The 15974-nt window shown below is 46.7% G+C and overlaps 1 long non-coding RNA gene across 3 annotated transcripts in view; it reads left to right on the top strand.

The window, feature by feature from the left end:
* The window catches only part of LOC127492315 (uncharacterized), an 88944-nt gene that overhangs the window by 50224 nt on the left and 22746 nt on the right, over window positions 1-15974 (top strand). For 2 of the 3 annotated variants that reach the window (XR_016214202.1, XR_016214200.1), the window contains exons 2-3: window positions 1958-2190; window positions 15411-15626. This is a non-coding gene — a long non-coding RNA (uncharacterized LOC127492315). Of the gene's footprint in view, window positions 1-1247; window positions 1590-1957; window positions 2191-15410; window positions 15627-15974 lie in introns of those variants that run through there. The other variant, XR_016214201.1, reaches the window with a different exon arrangement.

The following is a 15974-nucleotide window of genomic DNA, read 5'->3' as shown; positions in this document are numbered from 1 at the left end:
CAGCTTCTTAAGGTCTCCCCTGCAGATTTTTTTTTTTATTATTATTTTGTAAAGTGCCCACACTCACAAATTGTACTCCCTGCAATACATCCTGAGTTTATTGCAATTACTGACAGGCTCTGGTTTATGACAGGCATCCATCATCTTGTGGACCACAGCGCGTGCAGCTGTGGCGTGATGCAGAGGCCAGGGCACAGCAGGCCCTCCAGGTACGGGATGGGATGGCCTGGGGGCCAAGAAGAGGTGCTGGCAAAATTTTTTTTTTAATGTGTGTCACAGGATGTGATGGAAGAGAAACAGGTTAAGGGAATCGAGGGAGATTCTTCAAAACATATCCAGGGACCAGCATTGTGGCACAGCAGGTTAGGCCGCCACGTGCGACTCCAGCATCTCTTGTTGAAGACCAGTTCAAGCTCTGACTGTTCCACTTCTGATCAAGCTCCCTGTGAATGTGCCTGGAAAAACTGCAGATGATGGCTCTAGGACTTGGGCCCCTACCACTCACAAGGAAAACTGGGAAGCATTTCCAGGCTGCTGAGTTTAACCAGGCCCAGTCCAGGCCATTGCGACCATCTGGGGAATGAACCAGCAGATGAAAGATCTTTCCCTCTCTGTCTCCTCCTTTCTCCTGGTTGCTCTGCATCTCAAAGAAATAAAATTAAATTAAATTAAAATAACAAAGCAATGCATTCAAGATGTGTTTGGAGAAGTATTAAACCACATTGATTTCATAATTCAGTAGGTATATCATATGTGCCCAGAATTTGCTATGCATGAGCTCTGAGCTAAATGCTTTAAAGACAATGCCTTTCATAAATACACACAAATACCCTCTGTGGGATTATTATTATCCCCATTTCACAGATGAGTACACTGGGCCTGGGAGAAGTTACATAATTTTCCCCAGGATCACAGAGCTTATCTCAAGGAACTGTTATTCCTACCTAATTCGCTCAGATGTCTTGGGCGTGGTCTTTTAAGGGCTGTGGGGCTCACAGGTGACTTTTGACAGGTGACTTCTGATTTTGGAAAGAATGTTTACCTCAAGACAGTAAATAAATACAAGATGAACACTATTCCATCAGCAATATGCTTCTTCATTCATTTTTAAAATTTTTAAAATTTATTTATTTGACAGGTAGAGTTGTAGACAGTGAGAGAGAGACAGAAAGAAAGGCCTTCCTTCCATTGGTTCACTCCCCAGACAGCCGCCATGGCCGGCTCTGCGCCGATCTGAAGCCAGGAGCCAGGTGCTTCCTCCTGGTCTCCCATGGGGTGCAGGGCCCAAGCACTTGGGCCATCCTCCACTGCCTTCCCGGGCCACAGCAGAGAGCTGGACTGGAAGAGGAGCAACCAGGACTAGAATCTGGCGCCCATATGGGATGCCGGCGCCGCAGGTGGAGGATTAACCAAGTGAGCCACGGCACCGGCCCCAGTGCTTCTTCATTTAGAAAAGTATTTGAGAGGCAGAGAGAACAAGAGAGAATGAGGGAGAGACCTCCCCATCATTTACTTCCTGAATGCCCATAACAGCCAGGATTGGACCAGGGTGGGAGCCAGGAACTCAATCCAGGTCTCCCATGTGGGAGGTAGGAACCTATGTAAGCCATTGTGCTGCTTCCCGGGGTCTCCAATAAGAGGAAACTGGCATCAGGAGGCACAGCCAGGAATCAAACCCAGTCTGATGTGGGATGCAGGTGACCTAATCACTAAGCCGAACACATGCCCTGCTTCTGCCTTTTAATGGCGGGAAAATGCTTCTTTTCTTCTTGGGGTGAGATTATAGCAACAGTTATTTGTAACAGCTTGAGTTGAGCGCGGCCTAGGGAACAGCCTTTGCACTAAAGCTTTGTTGTGTATTATCTCATTTAATCCCCCACAACAACCCTAAGAAAGAGATATTAGAATCCTACAATCTGTAAACACATGGTTTCTTTACTTTCATTTCAATCCCCAGACCTCCATCCAGAAACTGAGCTTCACGCAGCAGGGCTCGCTTCTGCTGGTTCACCAGCATGTGGCTAGTACTTCACTAAACGCTGAGCCAGTCGTGCAAAGTTGATGAATCACTGTTGGATCCCTGAAGGCACCGGGGTTGCAGAGAGGAGGCAAGTGGAGCCTGATGAGCTTGGATAACCTGCCCCAGATCTCAGGGGACCCAGCAGTGCTTTGACAATCTATCTACTCCAGGTAAGAGTTAAGAACTTTACTTGCTGACTCCAAAAGGACTGATCAGGATGGTTGTAATCAGGGAAAATCAGACCTTTAGGAAGTGAAAACGTGGTCCTCTCCACCTTGGGGAAAGTGATAGTAGTGTGGGCCATCCATGAAATTCCTGTAGCCAGTGTCCCTCCTGGAGGCAGGGCTGCACAACTGTGGACAAGGTCACCTTACTGATGATGTCTGCGGAGCCTCTCTGGATGATGCCCTAGGCTGCCCTCGTAAAATCCACAGATGGGGCAACTTCAGCAATGGGAATTCATCTTCCCACAGTCCTGGAGGTCAGGAGGCATCCAAGCTCAGGTGTCAGCATTGCTGCTGTCTTCTGAGGCTGCCTCCCGGTGCGTGGATGGCCGCCTTCCTGCCGTGTCCTCACATGGTCTTCCCTTTGTGCTCAGTCATCCTGGTGTTCTCCACGTGTCCAACTCTCTTGTTTTCATGAAGGCAGCAGCCAGATTGGATCTGAGTCCCCTCATATGGATCCATGTGGCCTTTTTTTTAAAAAAAAATTATTTATTTGAAAGGCAGAATTACCAAGGGGCAGAGGCAGAGAGAGAGAGAGAGAGGTCTTCCATCCAGTGGTTCACTCCCCAGATGGCCACAACGGCCGGAGCTCCGCCGATCCAAAGCCAGGAGCCAGGAGCTTCTTCCAGGTCTCCCACGTGGGTGCAGGGGCCCAAGGACTTGGGCCATCTTCTACTGCTTTCCCAGACCATAGCAGAGAGCTGGATGGGAAGTGGAGCAGCCGGGATTCCAACTGGCGTCCATATGGGATGCTGGTACTGCAGGCAGTGGCTTTACCTGCTACGCAACAGCACTGGCCTCTCCCTTTGGTCTTCATGGCCTCTTGAAAGACTTTGTCTCCAAATATATATCACAAATACAGTCACACTCTGCACTGGAGAGCGATAGAACTCTGACATGGATTTTGTGGGACGCAACCCAGCTCATAACCATTGGGTGTCCCTATTCCAGCTTAGGAGTTGGAGCCAACTGTGCTTTATTCTTTCTTTGCATCAAAATTGGAAAACATCAGGGTTCTTACTGGAAGACTGTACAAGCTGTTTTTGCAAGGAGAACCCTAGTTTCCTTGACATTTCTTGCTCTGAAATTGTTCTTTCTATGAAACCATGATAAACCCTGCCCTGTGGGTCTGCAGCCAAGACCATTGTCCCCAGGCCCATCTTTCCACACAATGATTGGGGTAGGTGTGGCAGCAAGGTCTCTTTAACCAAGGCTCCAAGCTACTGTGACTGAGTGACCACCTTACTTGGGGTCAGGGGTCATTGGAATTGGATGGGCCAAGAAGACACCGCCCCCGGCTTCAGAACAGAAGCAATCAATTTGTTTTTTTTTTATTTTTTGACAGGCAGAGTGGACAGTGAGAGAGAGAGACAGAGAGAGAAAGGTCTTCCTTTGCCGTTGGTTTACCCTCCAATGGCCGCCATGGCTGGTGCACCGCACTGATCCGATGGCAGGAGCCAGGTACTTCTCCTGGTCTCCCATGGGGTGCAGGGCCCAAGGACTTGGGCCATCCTCCACTGCACTCCCTGGCCACAGCAGAGAGCTGGCCTGGAAGAAGGGCAACCGGGACAGAATCCGGAGCCTCGACCGGGACTAGAACCCGGTGTGCCGGCGCCGTAAGGCAGAGGATTAGCCTAGTGAGCTGCGGCGCCAGCCAAGCAATCAATTTGGAAATCAGCAGCAGGTCCTTTTCTCCAGGTCCCTTCCAGCTCTCCTGCTTGAATACATTGAGCTCCCTCTGAATGCTTTCTCTGGAGCAGACACAGTGCTAAGTCATGGTCTCACAACGTGGTCACTAACGACATTCTGGACTAGATCATTCTGTGTTGTGGTCGGCCATCTGAAGCATTGAAGGGTGTTTGGTAGTAGCACGTAGGACCTCTATCCCTACGAGAGGCTGGAAACGCCTTCTTCCAGCTGGGACAACTGAAAATGCCTCAAGACAGTGCCAAATATCCCCCTAGGATCCTGTGGGCTTGTCCTGCGAGGCCCAAACTGTTGGGATGGATGGTAGGGCAATGGCGTTCTTTGTTAAGAAGCACTGGAGACAGTTTCAGTTAACGATCAGGCAGAAGCTTTTATAGGACAGGCAAAGGAGCGTAGCTAGTTCAGGGTAGCAACACTAATTCTATAGGATAAAGCTGATACTGGCGCCTCTACGCTTCTCCAATCAGCTTGAAGGTCACATAGCCTACGTAGCCTTCCAGGTGGTCTTATGGGTCTGGGCCACACCTGGGAGCTGTTACCTAGTTGACAATTACAAGGCCCTTCAGCAGGAAGTGGGGGTGGGGGAAATGTGTCTGGGGCTCCTGCCACCTGCCAGCAGTCAGGTCATGGATGGGTGTTAGTGCGCTGAGCCCCCGCCCCACCATGACCAGGGTGTTTCCCAGGAGGCATGGTGTGCCATGCCCTCTTAACTTCCTGCATGGGCTAGGCAGGTCTCCCAGCCAGGCACAGGATTACCCACAGGATCCAAATCGCCCAGGCAGAAGGGGCAGTGGAGAGTGACATGCATCATAGCATCCAATCCTCCTCAGCCTCTTAGCCAGTATCCTCCAGCTGCAGAGCTGGAGCCAGAGGCGTAGGGAAATAAAAGTATGCGTCTAATATCTCCACCCTAGACTGCAGCAGGGCTGCAATGTGTCCCAGAGCTGGAGTGTTCCACTGCCCCATCTTCCATCTCCCTGAGAAGCACAGGGGGTCTAACCAGAAACCTCTGTTGCTTACCTGAACTGGGTGGTTTCTACCACAGGCTTCTAAACGGTTCCTTTGCTTGTTTCTTCAGTTGCACTGCAGGTATTTTTGGAGCTCATACTAAGTGCCAGGTATCTGTTTAGGGGGCTGGGTGGGAAGCTACAGGGACCGCAGCCATGCCAACCCTTGCCTGGTGGATTGGATGGACACATGGGAGCATCTCATGTCTTGAGCCCTCAGGATACAGGAAAGGACAGTGTGGCCACAGCATCGCAGACATGAAGGGTTACTTTGACACCTGGCTTTCCTTTCTGTTATTTCTTCAGATGTTTGTTTTTCTCCCAATCCTGATCTCAGCCTAATAAGTGCTTTACTGCAGTCAAACTTTGAATTCAGGGGAATGGCAATTCAGATACTAAGATGCTCTCCGCGGCCTTCATACAGACTGAAATAAGGTTCAGGATGGGAAAACTTATGTATTTTTAACGCAATGTTGCAAAATAGCCGCTCAGCATTTTTTCAGTTCCAATCAGTTAAATTTTCTCTCCTCTCCTGGGTAAACGATGAGGTTTTCATGTTCTTGCGAGTCATTTAATAATAAAGGCTTCCGTCTAACCCATTTCACCTCCCTCCTAATGGGCTACACTTGATGTTGTGATTTTTTTTTTCAAAAAAGAGAATTTTGTTTCATTTTAGGTCCAATGTGAATTCTTCCCATAAGAGCACACATGTAAGTTTCTAACACTTATGGAAGCCTTTTGATAAATGGTGCTATAAGCACAGGTAATTTTCTACAGCTTGTTTGTGGGCTTTTGAAATTTACAAGGTTTCTCTTTAATACAATTGTCTACGCCAGCCAACAGGCAGTTTTATAGTCTCTCTGTATTTATCATTAGGATAAAAAAATACCCTCACCTTAGATTCTTTATTCTCAGAGGGACATAAATAATTCCAAATAACCAGCAATATCTGGGCCACTATTTGATTAGATCACTCTGGGGGAAATAGCTCCTAGTTTGCCAACTGTTAAATGGCTTTCTGTCTGGCACATTTCTTTGAGTTTTGAAAGGCCTGGGAAAATTCTAAAATGTGTGATGTGAGTCTGACTAATGTATACAAAAACATCAAAATGCAGTTTTAACACAATCTTTTTTTTTTAGATTTATTTATTTATTTGAGAGGCAGATTTACAGAGAGAGAGAGGTCTTCCATCTGCTGGTTCATTCCCCAAAAAGCCGCAATGGCCGGAGCCAGACCGATTGGAAGCCAGGAGCCAGGAGCTTCTTCTGGGTCTCCCACATGGATGCAGGGAGCACTTGGGACATCTTCTACTGCCTTCCCAGTCCAAAGCAGAGAGCTGGATCGGAAGTGGAGCAGCTGAGACTCAAACCAGTGCCCATATGGGATGCTTGTGCTGCAGGCGGAGGCTTTACCAGCTATGCCACAGCACCGGCTCCTTAAGTTATTTTTAGAATAGATTTTGACTCCTACTGTAGTTACATCTAACTTTTCCCAGTGTGTTACAAAATAGAAAATAATAAATATGTGTGTAGCAGGAGATATATTATATATGGATACTTTAGTATGGCTGTAGATAACTGGTGTTAAAAAGTAAGCTGGGGCCAGTGCTGTGGCACAGTGGGTAAAGTTGCCACCTGCAGTGCTTACACCCCATATGGGTGCCGTGCCTTCTGGCCATGAGCTCTCTCCTGCAGTGCTCTCAGAATGTCCTGGGGATACCTGGGGACATCTCAGGACAGGGAGGGGTGAGGCAGGACCGCAGGCCCATACCTTTCACTGTCCTGTGTTCTCTCCTACCCTAAATATTTCTTATAGAAGAATGAAGCCTCTAGTCCATAGTCCTTGGGGGCCAGTGGGGTGCCTGCCCACTGTTTCTGTCACTTTCTCCTCTCTGGGTGTAGCCCTGAGGGTGGGGGAGGGGGAAACGGGCCAGGGGTCCAGTCTGCTCCCTATGACCCTGCATATCCTTGCTTTGAGGTCTCTGTCACCTGGGGGAAATGGCCTTGTCCTTTTCCTGGCTTGGTCTCAGTAGTGAAAGGGCTTGGTCATGGCAAAGGAAAATATCCGAAAAATGTTCTTTGGACTTAAGAGAAGCAGGTTCATTTCCTAGGTCAGAAACAACATTGCATTGTTGTGTGTGTGTGTTTTATTAGCGATGTCACAAAAAATCAATGGTCAGGAGCATCACATTAACAAGAATCCTAATTAGGGTTTTTTTTTTTTAACAACATTATCAATATACGACAAGATAAGAAGGTGCACTATTTTAAGAACAATGCAGTTATTGAATTTTTTTTAAAGTGTGCATTTGGCCAGTCAAGGTGCCTCTTGGGATTCTCCTATTCCATAGTTGTGTGTCTGGGTTTGAGTCACCTTTGAAGGCAAAAGATCACACCTCAAGATGCTGTGTTGTAGGAATGTGTTTCCCATTTTTTTATTTTTTAAAAATTTATTTATTTATTTGAAAGTCAGAGTTACACAGAGAGAGAAGAGGCAGAGAGAGAGAGAGGTCTTCCATCCGATAGTTCACTCCCCATTTAGCTGCAATGGCCAGAGCTGCACTGATCCAAAGCCAGGAGCCAGCAGCTTTTTCCAGGTCTCCCATGTGGGTGCAGGGCCCAAAGGCTTGGGCCGTCCTCTATTGCTTTCCCAGGTCATAGCAGAGAGCTGGATGGGAAGTGGAGCAGCCAGGTCTCGAACTGGCGCCCATATGGGATGCCGGCACTGCAGGTGGTGGCTTTACCCGCTATGCCACAGCGCAGGACCAGCTGTGTTTCCCATTTTTATTCCAAGTCCTTGGCCCTGTGTGGGATGGTAATTCAAAGCAGAGGCATTATTTAAAGTGGGAGGGTGAATATACACTGAGAGGTGAGGGCATGCACCCCCACCAGGAGAGCATGAGAGAGAGCTGTCTGCAAGGAGAGAGCAGGAGAGAAGGCAAGGGAAGGGACCAAAAGGGAGGGCTGGCCTGCTCCCAAGTCTAAGAGTCCCCTTTAGGGTGAGTGGAGCTGTAATTGGGGTGGAGTTTAGGCGGGGGAATGTGAGGTTTTTTGGGAGCTTCATGGTGTCTGCACAAGGGTCCATCAGTGGTGTCTCCTCTTGCCTGGTGTAGGAGATGCAGGTGCATGACAGGAAGTGGGCGTACTGGATTGATATGTAAGGGGGTGGAGCTCAAGTGCAGGGCTGCTAGAAAGATATTGTGGGGAAAATCTTCCAGGTAACGTGTTCCCTACTGCCACTCAGTTGGGTTCCTGCCACTTACGTGGGAGATTTAGATGGAGTTCCAGCCTTGGCTGTTGTAGGCATTTGGGAAACAAACTAGCAGATGGGAGATTCTTTCTCGTTCTGTCTCTCTCTCTCTCTTTTTTTTTTTTTTTTTTTTTGGACAGGCAGAGTGGACAGAGAGAGAGAGAGAAGAGAGAAAGGTCTTCCTTTTCTGTTGGTTCACCCCACAGTGGCCGCTGTGGCCGGTGCACCGCGCTGCCAGCATCCCAACCGGGACTAGAACCCCGTGTGCTGGCACCGCAAGGCAGAGGATTAGCCTATTGAGTCGAGGCTCAGGCCAGTAATTCAGCTTTTAAAAGTGCTGTATTTTACTGCTATTGGTGTTTCTAGATCACCAAATGAATACATTAGCGAGTGAAAGAACTGCAGACAGACCTGAAATTAAGAACACAGAAGAATGCACAGTCTCACCACTAGTCTTTTGTTAAAACGTCAGCTGCTCTTTCCCTTTGGCGTTTTGATTGTCTTGATTTAAAGTCAGATGCCCCTCCTACATTTTTTTTTTTTTGACCCTGCTCAGAAGTCAGGTGAAATTTACAAGTGGGCCTTGGGAAGTGCTTGCTGCAGGGAGTTCTCAGCACCTTGCCCCGCCCCCTGGCCCCCCACCCCATCTGCTCAGAGTCCGCCCCTCCTGCCTCACATCAGCTGCGCCCCCTTACTCAGTGAAACTGGGGGAGATGGTATGCTTTCTAAAGCAATAAACATTTTCTTTATCTTTGCCTTCTTTCCTTGTGGCTATTCATTGTAAGTTTTTGTGGTGTTGAGAGCAGTAAAAAGGGCAGTAAACTTGTTCCAGCGAATTGTGGGGCTCTGGGCTGTGGCATTTATTTGTTTAGATATTTGTTTATTATTTAAACTAATTTTTTCCCTTTAAAGGTCTAATAAGTCTGCTTTAGAGACTCTGGGTAGCCCCTCCTTTTTTTATAAGGTGGCCAAATATGAATCTAAAGATTAATAAAGTTCTGCTGGGTTCCTGGGGCTGTACAAGGTACTGTGACTTTGGGTCATACTTAGCTCATTTTTTTCCCAGAGAGGAAACTGCCTTACGATTTCATAAGAGCTTTATTGAAGTGTAACTGGAATTTCGAAGCTTTATAATTCATCCACCTAAGAGAAATGGCTGTCTCGGTATTACTGGTGTAATATTTGCTGGGTTTTATTTGTGGCAAATGTTTGCTGTTGGGGGGAAGGCAGGCTGTCACTCCCCTGCCGGGGCTGTTGGAAGGAAGGATCCCTCTGGGCCATCTAGGATCCTTTGGGGAGCTGGAACTTGTCCAGTCTACCAAGTCTTAGACCACATTTTCAAGCAACCTGAAGGGGTATGAGCCTGACTCCCAGCATCTTAGTGTAAGGAGTTAAATGGGTAATAGACAGTCAGGGTGGTCCCCTGGTAGAAATTTGGAATTTTGAGGTGCTTACCCCCCAAAAAGTTATCTTAAGCAGAGCAAAGTATCCTGCTTCCTTATGAATCTCTCCATTATCTTTAGCAAGGTATCCCGTTCCCTTAGTAATCTCCAGATTTACAGATTTACCATGAAAACAGCAAGGAGGTGGTGATTCCTCCCCCACCCTTCTGGGATTTTTTTTTATCATAAACAAGCCAGACAGGGTGGAGTATGATAAATCTGGTCCTTTTTGAGTTTGTTACCACCTCCTCATTGACTGGCAGTTTGGTCTCCAAGATTGTACTTTTTTTTTTTTTTAAGATTTATTTATTTATTTGAAAGAGTTACACAGAGAGAGGAGAGGCAGAGAGAGAGAGAGAGAGAGAGAGAGAGAGAGAGAGAGAGGTCTTCCATCAATGGTTCACTCCTCAATTGGCTGCAACAGCCAGAGCTGCACCGATCTGAAGCCAGGAGCCAGGAGCTTCCTCTGGGTCTCCCACATGGGTGCAGGGGCCCAAGGACTTGGGCCATCTTCTTCTGCTTTCCCAGGCCATAGCAGAGAGCTGGATGGGAAGTGGAGCAGCCAGGACTAGAACCGGCACCCATATGGGATGCCCGGCACTTCAGGCCAGGGTGTTAACCTGCTGCACCACAGCGCAGGCCCTGGAATATATCTTTAAAAATGAAAATCCAAAGTAGAACAATTCTCTGTAAATCACCTTTAGAAGTGTTACTGGAGAAGCAAAGGGTCCTTGTCTTCGCACAAGAAAGAATTCAGGCATGAGACAGAGAGCAGTAGAAAGCAAAATAGCAAGGTGTATTAGGGTAGGGACATCATAAAAATGGATGGGCAGCTCTCCAGACAGGACCTGAGAGAGAGAGAGTGCCTAGTTCACATTAGGCTGGGTTTTTTTAAGCGGTGGGTCTTGCCTTCCTGCCTTTTCTCTCCCCCTCTCCTCATTCTCCTCCGAACAAAGGACTTGTTGGGTGTAAATATGAAAAATTCCTTTCTGAGTTTTTCCCCCTGAATTTCTCAGACAGGGGAAGCCTGGCTGGGGTTGCCCTCCTAGAGAAAGGATGCTTATCAGGCCAGGTAGAAGGGGCAAGACCCCCTGGAGGGTCATCAGGATCTGGGAGGTATTTGAAGTGCAGATACTAGGTTGCACCTAGAAGTCGGGGTGACTTTGAGATGCGGATGCTGGACCCCGGTAGATGTCAATTTCTTAGGCCCTTCTCATACACACATAGGCTCAATTTCTTACTTCCTACCTAACAGAAGTAACCACTATTCTTTGCTATATAACAGATTTTATGGGTTGTAAATGACTTGGAAAACTGGGAATGGGAGGAGGTTGGCCGGTTTATGCAATGAAGCCAAAGCACAGCAGGTGGTCACTGTACATCAGCGATTCCCAAACCCTGGCCATGTCCTCTGAGAGGGAGATCTCACTAATTTCTGGTGAGATGAGAAAATAAGAATCATGCAGGTCTGTCCTGTTGGTTTCTCTGGTGTTAACAGATGTTAATCTTTTTGCAATGGTAATTGATAAAAATTAATATTGTTTTCTTAAGTCCTTTCTTGAGGTTGTAAATTGGGCTATCATTCAAAGAATCTGCTGTCCCTCTCTAAAGGAGTATCATATGAGGGATCTTCAAAAAATTCAAGAAAAATGCATATTATAAAAAACTTGCACCAAAAGACACCAATCTTGTGACTATGTTTCCATGAACTTTTTGAAGTTCCCTGTCCGTCCTCTTTAGCAGCCTCCCTGGAGCCATCAGGTTTAGCCATGTGACTCACTTTGGCTGTTTCATTGGTCAAATGTGCTGTCTCTTAGCAGAATATTTAAGAGGTGGGATATGTCTCTCTATTACCTTTCTTCTTTCTTCTGTCCATACTACCTATTCTATCTGCCTAGGCTTCAGAGAAAAAAGAGAAAGCAGTGGACTGGCATCCAACTCATACTGGGCATGTTGTATGAGGGTGATGTAAAGTTTTTTGTTGCAAGCCACTGAGATTTGGAGTTACTTTTTTTTTAAGATTTATTTTATTTATTTGAAAGTCAGAGTTACACAGAGAGGGGAGAGGCAGAGAGAGAGAGAGAGAGAGAGGTCTTCCATCCTCTGGGTCACTCCCTAGATGGCTGCAATGTCCAGAGCTGTGCTGATCCGAAGCCAGGAGCCAGGAGCCAGGAGCTTCTTCTGGGTTCCTCACATGGATATAGGGGCCTTGGCCATCTGCTGCTGTTTTCCCAGGCCATAGCAGAGAGCTGAATGGGAAGTGGAGCAGCCGGGACTTGAACTGGTGCCCATATGGGATGCTGGCTCTGCAGGCTGCAGCTTTGCCGGCTATGCACCATGCCGGCCCCTGGAGTTGCTTGTTACTGCAGCACAACTTAGCCTACACAAACTGCTACATGACTGCATCAGTTTCGGGTAACCTCTAGGGCTTCATAATGTATTTTAAATTTTATAAATAGATGAAGTCCTGGGACTCATTACTTTATGTTTATTTAAGAAAAGAAAGGTAAATAGGAAGCAGTTTTGATTTTATTCTAGTTCCACGCTGTCCAATACAGTGGCCACTTAGCCATGTGATATGCTTTAAGTATAACATACGTACCAGCTTTTGAAGAACATGTAATATCCCAATGTTTATACTGATAGAAGTTGAAAAGAAAATATCTTCAATCTATTAGTTCAAAATCAAATAGAGTAGTAGCATCAATTTCACCTGCTCCCCCCCCTCCCTTTTTAAATGTGGCTACTAAAAATTTTAAGTTACCCACATGGACCACCATGTTGTGCTAGATTTTACTGGGGAGCTCTGCTGTAGGCATTGGAGTCAAACAGACAGTGGTTTCTACCTAAGCCCTGGTGGTGTCTCCCTGCGACCTTGAAGAAGTTGCTTCATGCTTTGCATCCACTCCTGAACTGCAAGGCAGGGGGACATTGTGTGTCTCCTTGGGATATTAGGAGGACTAAGTGAGATAATGAACATAAATTGTGCCACGCATAATAAATGCCCTTCTTTTCCTTCAAGGTCATACAGTGATTTTTTTTGAAGCTTCCTTTTGAATTACAATTGGCTCATCTTTTCTGTTGGGGAGCCAAGTTCATTTCATACCCTCCAACAGTCTGTGGGCTTGGGAACCTTGGAGTCACAGGTGAGCTGAACTGGTTAAGCCAGAGATCTGCTCTGAATAACTCGAGAGAGAGCTTTCTCATGCCACCTGTGCACGTGGGCTTCTCTGGAGGGTTGGGATTGCTTGGGGTTGCTGTTCACTCTGACTTCATTGTTCACATCTTTAGAAAATGCAAATGGACTGTGCACTCTAACGGATTACATGGGGATGCTCATCTTAAAATCGTTCATCTTTATTGATTCTGTTGACATAACACATTTGGGGTGCCTGAAAAGCGACTTCCCTGTGGACTACAAATTAATTTGCTTTATGAATCTCCACAAAGATGCCAGGGTTTTCTTTTTTTTTTTTTTAAACTGATGACTGATCCATAGGATAGATTGAGCTATTTGAAAAAAAAAAAAAAAAAGCCTTATTGTTCAAGGTATTTATATGTGAAGTTTTCCCCTACTTTAATTAGACATCCAAATGAGTCTATATACATTAGAAATATCTGGAATCCTTTTGACAGCTCTTTGCATTTGTGTGTGGCAGTTCCTAAAGTCTTGAAGCATCTTTAACATCATACACCTCTTTGTTAGTGGATTGTTCGATGCTCTAAGCAGCAGATTATGAGGTTGTAAACTCCATTCTCTGCAACCCAGGTGTCACATAGCATCCTTCTTTGTGGTTTATGTGGTGTCTTCCGGAAAGGGTTTACTGTTATTTCCATCAGCAAGGATGGAGGTTGGATCTGTCCCTCATGGGGAGCGCACAGGAGATCCAGAGATGACACGTGTGACTTTCATTCCCAATGCCACCATGAACCTGAACTCTGATCCATGCAGGGCACAGTGTGGAGCACTCCCCTAAGTTCCTCATCTCCCCCCAGTCCCTGCTCACTCATCTCTTTGCTTGGAACCTCCTTTTCTCCAAAAAGCAGCCTGGGATTCTGGGCCTCCTTAGTGACATTCATTGCTTAACTTCAGGTTCAACTGCAGTGAAGAATGACCCCCCCCCCACACACACATAGCAATGATTTTATCGAAATTGTAGTTTATTTTGTTTCTGTGTAAGCAAAACCCTCAGGTGGGCCGTCCAGACTGCTGGTATGCCCCTTCCTCCAGCCCGTGAAATCTCCAGGGACTCAGTTTCTTCCCATCCTCTTGTTCTCTACTTCATACTCCAAAGTGGCTGCTTGAACTCTTGCCATCATGTCTACAAGCCTGTCAGCAGCAAAGCAGCAGGCAGAAGCCTTTTAAGCAGAGTTTCCCGAAGTTGTTCACAACGCTGTGTTCATGCACGATTGGCCAGCACTCCATCACCTAGCGGCATCAAGCTACCCAGGAGACTGGGCCGCACCCTGTTTGCTCTTAGCATCCAGGTGTCTGCTAAAAAATGGAGGTGGAGAGTTTTGTGGGCCTTACTTTATAATACTCCATCAGCCCTGGCTCTCAACAAAACGAGGGATGTGATATAATTTCAATTTTTCAGATAGAAAACGGAAGTTTGCCTTTCTACTAAATTAAGGTCATAATAATAGCAAGTATTACTCTGAGACTTTGCTGTTAATTTTGGTCCCTCATTAACCTAGTGAGTTAGCTCTGGTAGTCCTTAGTCTCACAGCTGAGGAAGTGTTGGATAATTTGCCTGAGGTCACAAGCCACTGAATACAAGGAAGAAGGGCCGGCCAGCATTGTGGTGCAGCAGGTTAAACTACTACTTTTGACACCAGCTTCCAATATCGGAGTGTTGGTTCAAATTTCAGAAGCTTCACTTCCAACCCAGCTCTCTGCTAATGTACCCGGAAAAGCAGTGGAAGATGGCCCAAGTGCTTGGACCCCTCTACCTACCATGGGAGACCCTGATGGAGTTCCAAGGCTCCTCACTTTGGCCTGGCCCATCCCCAGCTGTTGGGGCCTTTTGGGGAGTGAATCAACAGATGGTAGTTCTCTCTTGCTCTCTCTGTCTCTCCCTCTCTCTGTGTGTCACTCTGCTTTTCAAATAAATAGAATAAACCTTTATCATTTTTTTAAAAGATACAAGCAAGAACTGGTGGTGGAACCCAGCCACAAGATCACAGCTCTAAATGCCTGCGCTGGAAATTCCCCAGCTCTTTTGACTTCCTTTGGTTTTCTGCTGCAGCTGAAACAGGTTGCCACAGGTTCCAGGCCTGGCACCACCCTTGTTCTACCAACCCTAAGTGCTGTGGGTCTAACTGGCTTTCCTACAACTCTGAAATCTCCAGGCCTGTAATCCAGGAAAACCTCCTTAATTGTAAGATTAGTTGATTGGGAAACTTAACTCTGCCCACAAAATCCTTTAACCATGGGATGTACCATGTTCATAGGTTCAAGGGATGAGGGCATGGACATTTTTGGGGAGGGATGACCATTATTCAGCCAACTGGGAAGCCCAGAGAGAGATGTATATTTTACATTGCAACCCGGTCCACGCATGAAATACAGAGAGCTGAAATGAGTTTCACCGAGGAATACTTACTTATTCTATTCTATTTTATTACTTCATTTTTAAGAAATGGTGGTCGTGACCCAGCAAATTGATTTCATGACCTATAGCTTGGAAGAAACATGGCAAAATGTTCTCCATCCCCATTGCTATTACCTCAATCTGGCCATTTTCCTCTCTCTTCTAGCTTGTTATGGGGGTAGAAGCCTCTGAAGTGCTGGCCATGCTTCTCAACTGTCCATCTTCCAGGACCTGTTGAAGAGAACCCATCGACCTCTGCACCAGGATCCACCGTGGTCACCCAGCTAAGAGCCCTGCTGGGCATTTCAGAGTGTCCCTGAGTGAGCTACCTTGGTTTACATAGCCAAGGCCATGGGAAAGACATCAACTGCAGAGTTGGCAGGTGGGTTACTTTGATCTACTGGTGATGCCTGAGACTCTGGGTGCCCTATGTCACAAAGACAGGCAGAGGGCACCGGTAATCTATTAGAGATGTCTGCTATAGACACAGGAGGGGAGGGAGACAACACAGTGGCCAGGTGCTTGCCACCTCTGGGGAGTCTGTATGCTGACAAAGCTGCTCTTCTAATTAGCAGAAGGACATCCTGAGAGGATGCAACCAAAATAGAAGAGGAGGACAATTTAGCAGGAACGGGTCTGAGTTTTGTTGAGACAATGTGATAAATAAGACACAATAACGTGTAGGAGGCTGGAGAAAAAAAATAATCCTTTTTGTCTTTTAGGAGTTTAG

Source organism: Oryctolagus cuniculus, chromosome 10, assembly GCF_051225735.1.
Source record: "Oryctolagus cuniculus isolate XC-2025 breed Fujian yellow rabbit chromosome 10, ASM5122573v1, whole genome shotgun sequence".
In the NCBI taxonomy this organism is placed as follows: Eukaryota; Metazoa; Chordata; class Mammalia; order Lagomorpha; family Leporidae; genus Oryctolagus; species Oryctolagus cuniculus.
This window is presented reverse-complemented; position numbering and strand designations above follow the sequence as displayed.